The sequence below is a fragment of the Colius striatus genome, chromosome 4 (genome assembly GCF_028858725.1).
Source record: "Colius striatus isolate bColStr4 chromosome 4, bColStr4.1.hap1, whole genome shotgun sequence".
Classification (NCBI taxonomy): Eukaryota; Metazoa; Chordata; class Aves; order Coliiformes; family Coliidae; genus Colius; species Colius striatus.
Genome location: NC_084762.1, coordinates 23280368 through 23286781, shown reverse-complemented (window position 1 = coordinate 23286781; position 6414 = coordinate 23280368). Strand labels below are relative to the sequence as shown.

At 41.0% G+C, this 6414-nt stretch overlaps 1 protein-coding gene across 12 annotated transcripts in view; it reads right to left on the bottom strand.

Annotated features, from left to right (window-relative positions):
* NSUN2 (NOP2/Sun RNA methyltransferase 2) overlaps positions 1-6414 on the bottom strand; it is a 76169-nt gene that overhangs the window by 57701 nt on the left and 12054 nt on the right. The window contains exon 1 of one of the 12 annotated variants that reach the window (XM_061994629.1): positions 721-1120. The exons of the other annotated variants lie outside the window; for them this stretch is intronic. The gene's annotated coding sequence lies outside the window, so the exon portion shown is untranslated. Of the gene's footprint in view, positions 1-720; positions 1121-6414 lie in introns of those variants that run through there. 12 annotated transcript variants of the gene reach the window in all.

The window sequence follows — 6414 nt, the reverse complement described above, 5'->3', positions numbered from 1 at the left end:
TATGCTGTTTAAAAAAGCTCAAGTGTCTTCCATCTCCCATTGATAATGATTTAGATGATTTTATATCAAAAAAATATGGAATCTTTTAGTCCTGCTTATTTTATTATATTAGTTCTCATACTCCTACATTTTTCTTTTGAAGAACTCCAGAAGGGTTTCAAAAACATAATGAGATCCTAAGCATACTAACTTTTAGGTTTCAGGCACATCTGTGTCCTTTGCATGCTTGTGATAATAAAGATTTTTTTTTTTAAGAGTTGCTAAGAAATTCTACAGTAAACTTGAACGTGCAAACATTCTTTTGCTTTTTTTAAACCCAACCCAAACAATAATCATTTAAATACAAACAAACAACAAAAAAACTTCCCACAAAACCCCCAAACTGCTGCTAATATACCTTGGAAATAATGGAATGAAACTTCTTCCAGGTGTCTTCTGATCTGTTTACACTCTGTATGTTGGTTTACGGTTTTCAAAATAAATTGGTAATATCATTTTGCCAGATGCTGAGTTTTCCAGTATGGTATTGCAGGAAGCTTTGTCTAAAGCTCAAAATTCTGTCTTTGCTGTTGAGTTACACTGCTATAGTAGTGAAAGTAACATATGTGATTAACTTTACCTTTAAAATTTTAGACATTACTTTAACAACAAATTCTATTGTTATTGACTGAAATAGTTAAACAGCAGAAAGGAACTGTCAGTCCTGCTCTGGTAACTTACCTACAGATAAGACCTTGGACTGCCAGTTGCATGTCTGCAGTTGCAGTAATGTCGATTGTGATGACCAATCCCGCTCTCAGCCAATATCCAAAAAGACCAACTTTGGGAGAACATAGGAATACCCATTTCTTTAATGCTGGGTTTCTCAAATAATTTAATAATTAGTTTAATTAGGGGCTGTTTGAGGCTTCCCTTGTTGTTTTTGTTATCACACTATAAATTGACATTTGTTCCTAGCTGTTTTGATGAACACTTAGTCATAAAGTTCCCTGAGGAGAGGATGGTGGGGAGGTTGATTTACTACTCAGTGCTAAAGTGGAGTTAGTGGACAATAAAAGTTCAATAGGATTACTTAAAACATATTCTGAAGAGAACCTTAGAAAGCTAGTCTTATATATCAAGGTGTTTCTAAACTCTAACACAACTATCTAAAGCATCCAGCTATCAAAATGTGTTCTAGGGGAAAAATACAGGTTTCAAAGAGCAATGTCTCCTCTAGGTGTTTAAATACTTGCATACTTTATGGTGAATTAACATCTTATATTTTTAATACTTACAACTATTTAAATAGTGGATATCAAGAGGAAGGGGCATCATTTTTTTCTGTTGTATCTGGTGTCAGGACAAGGGGTAATGGACAAAAGCTCGAATAGAAAAAGTTCTATTTAAACATAAGGAAAAACTTACTTTACCGTAAGGGTGAGAGAGCCCTGGCATGGGCTGCCCTGGGAGGTGTGGAGTCTCCTTCTCTGGAGCTTTTCAAACTCTGCCTTGACGCGTTCTCATGTGACCTGGTCTAGGTGGACCTGCTTCTACAGGGGTGTTGGACTGGATGATCGGATGATCTTTAGAGGTTGCTTCCAACCCCTACCATTCTGTGATTTTGTGATTTGTTTAAAAAAAATCACTAATGAAATAACCAGCCAGTAAAAATATCTGGCTGCAGCACTTTAATCTCTATTCCACCACCTCTTTCTTTTTTTGCCTTTTATAAGAAGGCAAAGGTTCTTTTAATGAGTAAACAATGGGAGAAACTGCTTAGTGTTCAGTACGTCTCCTTATATTAAAGAGCTGTAGCTCTGTGTAGTCAATGGTCTTTATCATAATTTACAGAAAATTTGTACCAGTGCCTCAGTTTTGCTCTGGTGCTATGCTGCTCAATATTTATCTTGACTAAAATTTTAGCTGGTTTGCTCACATGTTAATTTATAGTTTACATATAGCAGGTTAGGGATCTGAAATGCGATCTCTGACAGCTTATCTGTGTTCTTACTCCTTTTACAGCACAGGAAAAGCTAATGGTAGTTAATTGGATTATGGAGAAAAAAAAAGAAAAAACACAGAAGATTTTGTCCTTTGTGTGTTTATATTTAATATTCTTGTTATACTGCTGGAACTTTCCTTAAGTATAGAATTTACTTGAGGCAGTTAATTAGAGTACAAGTCTGATGAGGAGCAACTGAGGGAACTGGGGTTGTTTAGCCTGAATAAGAGAAAGCTGAAGGGACAAACGATCTCTCTCTTACAGCTACCTGAAAGAAGGTTGTAGGAAGGTGCGTGTAGGTCTAGAACTGCCTTTTGTTTAAATAATACTCTATTTATTTGTTTTACATCACTCGTGCTCCCTTCTTCTTTTGTCAGCTTTGACAGAATTTGTATGTTTGAAAACATCTGATGCTGATTTTTTTTCTTGAAAATACATAGTGTGAAAATGAACTCTATTCTGTCTATTCTATGAGGAAAATATGAATGCTTGCTTTTGGGTATAATATCTGTAGCAATTTTTAACAGAGACACTTCTATTCAGACTGCCTGCATGATTCTCAAAAATCTTGTGCTAATAAAATATGGTTTACAGTGTCTTGCTTTACTTTTTTTCTGTTTAGTGATCCTTGCCATAACTTGTGGGGGTTGACTGAGGCTTTTGTACCAGTAATTTCATTATCCCAAATGAGGTCTTGATGACTGTAACAGTAAGGCTGTATTAGAACAACCTAGATGCATATGTGAACTTGACAAGATCCTCTCAAAAGAGAAATTACTAAAAGTCACAAGATAAATTTATATATTTACATTCATAGTTATGTAAAACAAAGTACATAGCTATGTTCTGAGCTTGTAGTTAGAGCAAAGATTAGCAGATGCTACTTGTTCCTTTACTAAGTTCCTAAGTTCCTCTTGTGCTGCTTGGTCATGGTGAATATTTCATTTGGAACAACTATAGCACCTGCCATGTCAACTATTAGAATTGTGGTTCAGCTGCATATTGTCTTTTTGAGGAACAGAGTACAAATGACTTGTCTTATAAACTTGTATTCTTACAGCAGACAAGAAATCCTGAGCACCTACCACTGAGTTTTTACAGACTGGGAAAAACAACTCCAACAAACACGTTTTTTAATTTAAATAAATTAGTACAAGAATGTCCCAGCCTGTTTGATGCTGCTAAGTTTTACATATAATAATGTTGTGGTTTTGTCCAGCTGGGGACAAAGAGCCACAAGGGTGCTTGCTCACTCCTCCCTGTGCTGGTGGAATGGGGAGGGGAACCGGAGAAAAAGGGAAAACCCGCATAGGTTGAAATAAGAACAGTTTAATAGAACAACAATAAGAAGAAACAAGTTCAGGAAAAAAAAGTTACAACAGTAAATGAGGGGATATACAAAAGGAACGGTGTGTGCCGCAGTTGCTCACCACCTGGGACCCGAAACGACCACTCCTGACTGACGCAACCGCTCCTGACAGGCATGGTTCTGTGGCACCGCGCCTGACTAGCTCCCGGCCTATATGTACTGGGCATGAGGCCAGTACGGTACGGAATGCCTGTTGGCCGGCCTTGATCAGCTGCTCATGCTGTACCTTTTCCTGCTGCCTCATTGAAGTTAACCCTATCCTAGCCCAAACCAGGACAAATAGTTACATTTGTCAGGGCAGCCTTTCACACATACATCAGTCAGTTTTGTGAGGAAAACACACCTCAGAGTAAAATTGCTCTTTTGTTTTTTGGCAATGATGCGATGTATCTATCAGCATGTCAGTGCCCATGTGCCCACACAAGAACACATGTGAGCATGCAATTGTGGAAATTCCTGTTGCAAGACAACTGAAGAGATAGACCACGATTAGCCTCAGGTACCAAAGACCTGAGAATTGCCAAAAGGCAGGGAGGGCTTAATTGCTGCTTATGGTCCCTGACAAAACAGACCAGGCTACTTGGCTTGGGGAAGAAAACAGAAAATAATTTAATCCAACACCAACTAAAACATAACCATAAAACCCCAAAACATAACCAACACAGAGTGGTACAATGATGAAAAGCACAACCAGCTTCTCCCCACCACTCCCCTCTTCCCAGGATCAGAGTCCTGATCCCTGTGTCCTTTTCTCCTCCCCCCCTGAACAGCTCAGGGGGGCAGGGAATGGGGGTTTCGGTCAGTCTATTTCTGATGGTTTCTGCCATTTGTCTCTCCTCAGGGCGAGTGGGCTACGCACCTGTCCTCCCTGCTCCTCTGTGGGGTACCTCACACACACACAGCAGCCCTGCACAGGTTTCTCTGACATGCACTCATCCCAAAGGCTGCAGCTCCTCTCTGCCTCTCGCGTGTGTCTGCTCTGTGGCCCACAGGCTCTCCAGCACGGCCTGTGCTATGGCTGCCTCCTCACACAGTCTCCTGACCATCCAGGTGCACTCACCCAGAGCTGCTGGTGGCTCTCAGTCCTGCCATTGCCCTCCATGGGTTGCAGGGGTACAGCCTGCATTCTCGCCACAGCTTGCAGAGAGGTCTTCAGTCTGGTGCTCCTTCCTTCCCCCTTCTCTGACTGAGGGGTCCGCATGGTTGCTTCCATCTTGTACCACTCTTACATGTTCCTCAAGCACTTCAAATTCCTGCCTTAAATAGTGGTCACAGAGGTGCCAGATTGCCCCAGCCAGGACAGAGGTGGGTCTGAACCCAGGAGCAGGGAGAGAGTCCAAAAACTCTTTACCACGTCTTCACTGCAACCCGCTCCCCCTGTTACCAAGCAAAAGTTGGCTCCTTGCTAAACCATGACAGACCATTACTGACAGAATAAAGGAATTACTAATAGAATAAAGGAAATACTGATAGAATAAAGGAAAATGCTAGTTTTTTTCCTAGAATACTAGTAAAAATAGTTTAGAAAATGTGACTAGCTATTTAGATAGCATACAGCAATGTAGTCTTATGAAAAGGAAGTTAAATGACCAATAACAAATAAACTGGGCTATATTCATGAGCAAAACGAAATGATGTTGATGAACAGGATACAATTTTTATTAATTTTAAATAATGGTAAGACAATAGATTTGATTACTTAGAATGTAGTGATTTCATATCAGTTGTTAAAATAGTAAAGGAGAAATCTGGTGCTATGCACTGAATCTGCTTTCACTCAGAGGTTGCAATTTGAAGACACTCAAACTCCTCTTTGAAACACAATCTCTAGGTGCAGATAAATTAGGTAAAGTTTTTCTGCCTTAATGGTTTGATTTCCACTGAGTCTTCCTTAAGATGTATTCCTGTAGCATTATTCTTGGACATCCTTTTTAGATCCATGACTTGGAATGCTAGGAAGGAGAGTGTTTTGGAGTGTGTGCCAGCAGCCCTTCTTATCTGAGGCATGCTTACTGAATTGAACACAGTTTTCTCACTGCTTTCTAGTGTGCTCTTAGTAATGTCTCCAAGAAGACACACTTCAGTCTCTCAGAGCTTTTTCTGAGGAGGGACACTCTTTGTCCTCCTGAGGTGGAAGACACAGCTGACACTGCTCTGAAGAGGTACTGTTGAAGTTATCAGAATGACAGCACCTGGGACACAGCACACCTTCTTACCCCTCAAATCTCACCAGACAAAAATAATAACATGCTTGTGAAACTGAAGTTTATCTTTTTAACTGGGGAACTCCACTGGTAGATTTGTATGCATATTATTCTAGGTTTAACTCACACTTTGTAAGTTCACCTTTTTTTCTTTTGGTTGGTTTTCCTTAAGGTTCACCTTCCAATAAAACTAGATATTAAAAAGTTAGGTTCCATTCAAAATTTCTGTACTTCTGATTTGTGATCCTCTCAGTTCTCAACTTGTTACTTCCTTTGCTCAGGGGTTTCGTGCTCTCATTAGATACCATGTGGTCTCCCCAGTGTGGGTCTCATCCATGTGGCACAGTCCTCTAGAAACAACTGCTCCAGTGTGGGTCCCCCACAGGGTCGCAAGTCCTGCCAGCAAACCTGTTCCAGTGTGGGCTCCTCTCTCCATGGATCTCTAGGTCCTGCCAGGAGCCTGCTCCAGCTTGGGTTTCCCACAGAGTCACAACCTCCCTCAAGCATCCACTCGTTCTGCAGTGAGGTTTTCCCAGAGCTGCAGGTCAGTCTCTGCACACCCATTTATATCCCTGAGCTGCAGAAGCAGGGCCTGCTTCACCATGGGCTGCACCATGGGCTGCAGGGAAATCTCTGTTTCTGCACCTGGAGTCCTTCATGGACCTTGGTATCTGCTGGTTTGTTTCATGCATTCTCACTGCTTTCTCCCAGCTGCAATTGCTGTTGCATAGTACCTTTTTCTTCTTCTCAAACTATTATCCCAGAGGTGCTACCACCAACACTGATGAGCTCGGCCTTGGCCAGCCCAGAGTGGGTCTGTTTTGGAGCCAGCTGACATTGGCTCTATCAGACACACA